This window comes from Tupaia chinensis, unplaced genomic scaffold (assembly GCF_000334495.1).
Source record: "Tupaia chinensis unplaced genomic scaffold, TupChi_1.0 Scaffold000198_1, whole genome shotgun sequence".
Lineage (NCBI taxonomy): Eukaryota > Metazoa > Chordata > Mammalia > Scandentia > Tupaiidae > Tupaia > Tupaia belangeri.
This window is the reverse complement of record NW_006159673.1, coordinates 1663008-1670879: the sequence shown is the minus strand read 5'-3', so window position 1 is coordinate 1670879 and position 7872 is coordinate 1663008. Positions and strand designations below refer to the sequence as shown.

At 55.1% G+C, this 7872-nt stretch overlaps 1 long non-coding RNA gene across 1 annotated transcript; it reads left to right on the top strand.

The window, feature by feature from the left end:
* The first annotated feature begins 5081 nt into the window (after positions 1 to 5081).
* LOC114007569 (uncharacterized) lies at positions 5082 to 7500 on the top strand. The gene is made up of 3 exons (XR_003549177.1): positions 5082 to 5815; positions 6400 to 6553; positions 7223 to 7500. It is a non-coding gene; the product is annotated as an uncharacterized LOC114007569 (long non-coding RNA).
* Positions 7501 to 7872: the final 372 nt, after the last annotated feature.

The window sequence follows — 7872 nt, the reverse complement described above, 5'->3', positions numbered from 1 at the left end:
GGGATGGTCACGCCGCAATCCCTTCTCCTCCATTCTCCTCTCGGGATCCTGGGCACGCACGCACGCACACGCGCCTGGCATGAGTTTTAAGCCACCGGGTCCAGGACGCGAACCGCGGTCGACTACGTGGGAGTCCAGCGACACAGCCATTACGCCAACTGCTGGTTCCCTTATTCTTAACAAAGAAAATGAACTGTTTTTTCCTAGAAAGTAAGTGCAGTGGCATTTACTGAGAAGGCGCGTTTGCGCGGTGTAACCCCCACAGCTCCTCTAGGGTATGGGGTGATGTTTAGTGAGGCTGCACTCTGCCCCTGAAGACACTCACACACACGAACTGGTACCTTGTCCCAAACTGGAGGTTACACCCTGGGCCGTCTCGTGCCTGTCTCCCATTACCGGACGCGCCCAAGCGAAGCAGATCATGAGGAAGACTCGCGCCCAGACACACCTGCAGCCCAACTCCTTTCTTTTCTTTTTTGTTTTCTAATTTGCCAGAGAGAGAGAAAGGGAAAGTGAGGAAGCACCCCCTAAGAGGGATGGTCCCACCGCAGCCCCTCTCCTCCATGCCCGCAGGGTTTCAGGCATGCGTGCACATGTACCTGCATGTGTCCAGGGCTTGAACTGCACAGTCAGCCCTGCGAGATCCAGTCACCTTAGCTACCAAGCCACTGGCTGCACTGGCTTATCCCTTTTCTCTAAAAGATTTAAAAAAAATTTTTTTCTAGAGACAGTGTCTCTACGTTGCCTATGCTGGCCTCGAACTCCTGGCCCTCCTGCTTCAGCCTCGTGAGTAGCTAGACCGACAGGCACACGGGAAGCCAAAGGAGTACGCAGGAAGTCTTCTGCAGGACCTGTTTGTGTCTCAGCTCTGGAAAGCACACTCTGCAGACCCCGTAGGAAACTCCGGCCCCTCCGGTCAGTCTCTCCTGGCCTCTTGTGACGGTCTTGTCCTCTGTCCCTGCTCGTGACAGGGGCCTGCAAGTATCCTAGATGCCTTCTGTGCCAGTCGGGCGCTGCGGTCCCAGCTCTGCCACACCCTGTGGCGGCTCCTGCCTCCGTCAGTCTCCCCTCTCCCCTCTGGGTGAGAACTGTGTCCTCCTGGGTCTCCACGCGCCCCACTTCTCCTGGCCGCCAGCCAGGCCCCCCTCCGCCCCCATCTGCTTTCTACCCCACAGGCGCTCTCAGGATAATGTCCCACTTCTTTTTATATACATACAAAAACTAAGTGACACAGAACAGCTGCCCAGGATTTCGGGTTGCCGTCTCGCGGGGTGCAGTGTGGTTCCTACGCCGAGTAGCCGTCAGCCCAGGGTGAGCGGGTACCCTCACCCCAGCACTCACTCGCTTTAGCCCTTCTGATGCGTACGGCCGCTCACTGCCAACTGTGTCACTGGACGCTCCTGTCCTGCCTGACTGCCGCGGGGGTCTGCCAACAACGCCGCTCTGGCCCCCTCGCCCCCTGAGCCCTAGTGGCCACTGTGGTCGTCGCCGCTTCGGAGAGGGCAGCTTCCGAGGTTTTCACACGGGAGTGAGGACGTGCACTCTCCGTGCCGGGCTTATTTCACTGACGTGCTGTCTTCGGGGCTCGCCGTGTTGGCTCAGACGGCGGGGTCCCGTCTCGTTACGGCTGAATCATTTCTCCCGTGGGGATGCGCTACGCGGTAAGCCCGTTCGGTTGCTGGTGGACGCCGAGGTGGGCCCCGTCCTGTGGCTGTTGTGGGGAGTGCTATGTGAACACGGGGTGCAGACCTCTCTGACACACTGACCCCCTCTCCTTTGGGGGTGCACCCAGGAATGAGCTCACCGTAGCACACAGAAGCTATCTTTAGCCTCCATAGTAAAGCCGAACTCCCTCCAGGGCTCGCTCTGGTCACGGCCAGGCTTATCTCTGGCCTCTTCCCAGCAGAGAACACGCAGAGCTCGGTGTTTCCGCCGTCTGCACTGCCTGCAGGCCCTGGACGGAGTCATCCCTCTGCAGGGAACGCACCTCCTGCCGTGCCCACGGCCAGGTCCTCCTCTCAGCTTAGGCTCGTTCAGGAAGACAGGCCCGATCACAGCCCCGTCCCTACTCGCCTCCTCCAGGAGGGCTGCCTCCCAGCAGTGATCTCCCAAGCGCCTGTCCGCCATCTTTATCCCACCATGAAACCTTAAGCTTGACGAGGGCACGTCCCATTCTCCCTCGCCCAAGTTCCATGATCAGTGCTGAGTTAACCTGGGGGGTAAACACACGCTGGGGGGAGGGGCGGGCCCTAGGCCCACACGGAAAGGTGGAGCATTCACTGTGCCTCCGGTTCTGGCGTGTCCGCCTCGGGCAGTAACAACACAGGGACAGTGCAGCCGCTCAGAGACGGTCTTAAGGCAGATTTTCGGGGTCCAACTGTGACCTTTTTCATTCACTCTCCAGCATGGGCACTCTTCAGAGAGCGGCAGAGAGAAGAAAAGTGAGAAATCCGCCCCCGCGGGGATGGCCACGCCACAACTCCTCTATCCTCCTCTCGGGATTTTGGGCAGGATGGCCACACCACAACTCCTTCTCTATCCTCCTCTCGGGATTTTGGGCATGCACACCCACACTCCTGGCATGATTTCCAAGCCTCCAGGTCTGACGCTTTAATCCAGTGACTTAATCATTTTGCTCCCCAGTTTCTTCATCTGTAAAATGGGTTAAAGACAGAATTTGCGTGCAGGGTGGTTGTGAGGACTGTGAGGGGTGCACGTGAACCACAACTCCTTCTCTATCCTCCTCTCGGGATTTTGGGCATGCACACCCACACTCCTGGCATGATTTCCAAGCCTCCAGGTCTGACGCTTTAATCCAGTGACTTAATCATTTTGCTCCCCAGTTTCTTCATCTGTAAAATGGGTTAAAGACAGAATTTGCGTGCAGGGTGGTTGTGAGGACTGTGAGGGGTGCACGTGAAAGGCTGGCATCGCGCTACTGCACGGTCAGGTGATACACACTGGGTCATTATCTCACTGCAGCGACAGGGGCGGCGGCCACTCTGTCACAGAGGTAGGATTCGAACCAGGGGCAGCTCCAGGCAGCAGAGAGAGCTCCCTTCACAGCGCTGTCCCACACCCGCTGCTCAGTTCCAGGCTGTGGTTTCTCACGGCTTAGCGTTTTCTCTGCTTGGCCACAGCCTAAGCTCGGAGGGAAGACTCATCTTTATTTCTCCTTATCTGAATTTATGCAACATTCTTTCTTTTTAGAGAGAGATTTTTTTGCTATAGGGCATGTGCACTTGCCAGAGAAACAGAGACAGAAAGCGAGAAATCGCCACCCGCCCACACCACACCCATCAGGAGGGATGGCCACACTGCAATCCCTTCTCCTCCATTCTCCTCTCAGGATCTTGGGCATGTACGCACACATGCCCGGCGTGAGTTTTAAGCCACCAGGTCCGGGACACGAACTGCAGTTGACTATGTGGGAGTCCAGGGACATAACCATCATGATATCTGCTGGCCCCTAAGCAACATTCTTGAGAATTTTAAATTTGGGTGCAATTCTGCATTTTATGCTTGTGCATGCCAAAAAGATTTTAAAAAAGGAAGGGGAAAGTTTTTTTTTTTAAGTATTTATTTATTTAATTAATTCTATTTGTTATTATTTTTTAATTTGAACAGAGAGAGACAGAGAGAGTGAAAGGGAAAGTGAGGAAGCAAGCTGCCAGGTCTGGAACTAGAACTGAGCACACAGAGAGAGAAAAAAAGTGAGAAAGCTAGCCGCCAGATCCAGGACTTGAACCGTGGTCAGCCACGTGGGAATGTCCAGCGCCTTAACTACCACGCCACCTGCCGGTCCCAAGGGGAAAGTTTTTCATGTCTCATTCCTGAATAAATCTTACTGTCTTGAGTGGTGTTTCTTTGTTTTGGAAATCAGTCTGAAGCTACCCGGAATGAAATAATGCATAAATACACATGTCATGGAGTTTTCTGGCCCAGCCCAGGATGTGACCTTCCCTAAGCCTCCCCCTGGTTCACTTGCTCCAGCCCACCACGGGTCACAGCTCCTGGTGTCGAAGTCTTCTGTGATTGAGCCTTTGGGGGCACGTCATCATTAACCTGCCTGCACCCAGATATCTGCACGACCCTTCTGAGACTTTCAAAGAGCTTTCTCATCCTGGTCTACCCAGTCCCATTCCTGGCCCACGGTGTAAGCAGCAGCGCCGTTTATGAGACGGCAATGAGAGAGCCTGAAGGTGTGAAGCAGAACCGTGTCCTGCAGCAGCTGAGACCCGACGCTGCTGGGCCCTGTGCAGCCAGACCGACAGCCCTGAGGGTGGTGGGGCGAGGAAGAGGAAGTTGACCTAGGCGGGTGGAGAAGGGGTGGTGGGGCTTTGGGTGGAGGGCTGTGAGCTAAGAGCTGGCGCCTGAGGAGGGCTCCTCAGGGGCCAGCCCCACCACTGGGACTGCAGCTCTGCTCCACGGGCCAGCCCTCTGGGCAGGCAGCAGGTTCGAGTCTGTCCTGCCTCCTTCAGAAAGCCCGCAGCGGTCTGCGATGTTCTGGGAAGGTCTGTGCCTGGAGCGAGCCTCCGTAAACACAGGGCCATTTGCATTTTGAAGATTGTCAGACTTGAGTAGAGCTGCTTTTCTGTTTCCGTCACAGGTGGCAACAAAGAGAACGAGCCAGGGCGAGAGTGAGCCAGGGCGAGAGACAAGTGGCTACTCACCTGCAGAGATCTCAGAGGCAAAGGGCCAGGTGAGGCTGGGGACCAAGGGCCCTATTGCACAGGTACTTGGAGGAGGCAAAATTCCTGGACCATTCCCACTTCCTCACTTGGTGCTCATCTCCGGCAGTCACCCCAGGATGTGGCACAGAACTCCTAATCAGCATGGCTGAAAATCTGAGCCGTCAGGTGGCAGGCGGTTAAGGCAGCTAGAGCCCACGTGGCCGACTGCTAGGTTCAAGTCCTGGATCTGACGGCTGGGAAAATGCTGGGAGCCTGTGCGTGCGTGCCCAAAATCCCAAGAGGAGAATGGAGAGGGCTTGCGGCGCGGCCATCCCCACCGAGAAGTGATTCTCACTTTACCTCTCCCTGTCTCTATCTCCAGTGAGTGCACCCTCCCTATAGGGAAAAAAAAAAAAAAAAAAAAAAAACCCGCAGCCGTGTGAAGTGAGCTGAGTGCCAGGCCTGGCCGCACACCTCCGGGTGCAGACAGCCCCTGATGGAGGCCACACTGAAGAATGCATCTCTGCTGCAGAAAAGGGAATGGCGCAGCCGGGTGGGGGCAGGGTGGGGAAGGAATTTGCATCTCATGGCTCAATCAGATCTGCAAGCTAACATCCTGTTTTTCTGTAGGTTGGGCACATCAGTGGCCTCAGGAAGTGTCAACAGCCTTGCAGACGGACCCAATCCCGGGTGACCACGCCGCCTCACCCCACCAGGCCCCCTGCCCTCCCTCTACTCGAACTCGGGGACTCAGGACTGGAGACCTCCCCCTCCTCCCCAGAGACGCATCAACAGGAAGCGAAGTCAGCTGGAACGCTCTGTTCCCTTGACATTTTTGTTTTAAGTCTGCAGCTGTGTTGGAGCTGCACGAACTGTCTCTCAGGCTCTGTGGCCCGTCTGCTTGTCTGCTGGGCACCTTTTCCCTCACACGCGTGCACTCAGGCGTGGCCACCTGAGGCTGCAGCAGAGCAGAGCAGGCTGGGGCAGAGGTGTGGAGGGTGAGAGCACAGTGGGTCTGCAGCTCTGCTGCGAGGGCTGACGGTGGAGCTCTGACCACGCACTCGGGCCATCACCGAGGAGCCACAGGTGCGGATACGTTCCTGGACGGCTCCCAGGGCACGCCTTGGCTCTATCACCTCCAGGTATTTGCCTCTCCTCGGACTGCAGTGATGCGTGTGTGTGCCTTCTCCCCTCCAAGCTCTGCAGCTCCCACCTAGCAGGGGCTCGGCCACACTCACCCCCACTCAGGAAGTAGTAGGCCAATAAGTGAAAGAAATCTGTTTCCTTTTATCCCAAGTCAACCTATCATTTAAAAAAATTAGGACCAGCAGGTGGTGTAGTGTTAAGGTGCTGGACTCCCATGTGGTCAAGCAAGGTTCGAGTCCTGAACCTGGCAGCCTGAAATTCACACTGGGCGTGTGTGCGTGCGTGCCCAAAATCCCGAGAGGAGACTGGAGAAGGTGTGGCCATCCCCCCTGACGTGCTTTCTCACTTTCCTTCTCACCGTCTCTGTCTCTCTCTCTCTCCCTAGTAAGGCAAAAACCTCTATAAACAACCATAACCTACTGCCCCCAAGTGCAACACGGTCCCCTCAAAGCGCTGGCTCTTCACCACCCGTCTCCTTCCTGGCTAAATGTCTGATTTTTGCACTCAGGGTTCTGAGACCCGTCGGAACACGATTTTGCTTTTTCCCGGTCACTTTTCTTTCTCCTGCCTCTCTCTCAAGCCTAGAGGAAAAGCCCTCTAACCTGGGAGACCCTGGGTCTTCAAAGCTACCATGTACTAGAAGGAAAGCGGCGACTGGCCTCTTTCCAAGTTCTTCAACGGACTCAAGAAGAGAAGCCTCGTCCATCACGGCCGCTGGTGCGTGGAGCTCACAGGTGCGGACCGTCAGGTTGGCTTTAAAGGACCGCCCGGGGACATGGCTTACCTGGTCACACAGCTCACACGTCCTTTGTCAGTACCCCCCTGGAATCCCAAGTCTGCGAGAACACAGATCACAAGACAGGTGTGCCCCAGGTGCCTCCACACAACGGCGCCTAGAGGCCCACATGCAGAGTTTCCGTTGTTATTGGTCATCCTGGGCTGTTTTTGCCAGTGCCCAACCCGTGCCTGCCAAATTAAATATCTCAAAGTCAGCCCAAGAGCCCCGTTCTCGACACAGTAGGACTACACGAAGCCCCCAGTTAGGTCATCTCGGCGGGAGAAAGGGAAATGGCTCCGCTAAGGTCAGGAACGAGAACGAGGCAGGTTTGCCCGGTCTCGCCACTTGCCTTCAGTATGGTGTGCAAGCCCTGCCCTGAGCAGTCAGGCAAGAAAAGGGAAGAAAAGGATCAAAATCTGAAAGGAGGAAGTGAAATGGTCTTTGTTTGCAGATGACATGATTTTACCTGTAGGAAACCCTGGGAATTAAAAAACAACCACCACCACCAAAAACACGGTTAAACTAATAAATAAATTAAGCAAAGTTGCAAGACATGAAATTAGCAAAAGTAAATCATTTTATTGAGTCATTAGAAAAATCAAGACGTATATTTCTGTTTTTCTAGGCAAAAATGTATCATGGCTTTTCAGACCACCCAATAATTTCTATACCCTAAAAAGTAAACAATCCAAGAAGGAGATGAAGAAAACCATCCCAGGACCGGCTCTGCAGCGCAACACGTTCACGCAGTGCGGAGGGAGTCAGACTCCACAGGCCTGGCCGTGGCTCCAGGACGGGCCCTACGGCTTGAGAGACATCATGTGCATATGCCCAGGGTCCTGATGGTGTGGAGACGTCGAGGGGTGATCATGGCCCCCATCCAGGGTGCTCTCTCTCCCTCTCTCTCTCTCCCTCTCTCTCTCTCTCCCCCTCTCTCCCTCTCCCTCTCTCTCTCTCTCCCTCTCTCGTTCTCCTCGCCCCCTCTCTCTCTCTCTCTCTCTCTCTCCCTCTCTCCCTCCCTCTCTCCCCCCCTCTCTCTCCTTCTCTCTTTCTCCCTCTCTCTCCTTCCCTCTCCCTCCCTCTCTCCCTCTCTGGTAAGTGCATGTGCCTTCTGGCAATAAAAGAAAAAAAAATTTAATAAGAGTTTTGCTATAGGGCATGTGTGCTCACCAGAGAGACAGAGAGAGAGAGCGTGACAGAGAAACAGAAAGTAAGAAATCACCCCCACCCCCCAGGGGGATGGCCACACAGCAATCCCTTCTTCATTCTTCTCTC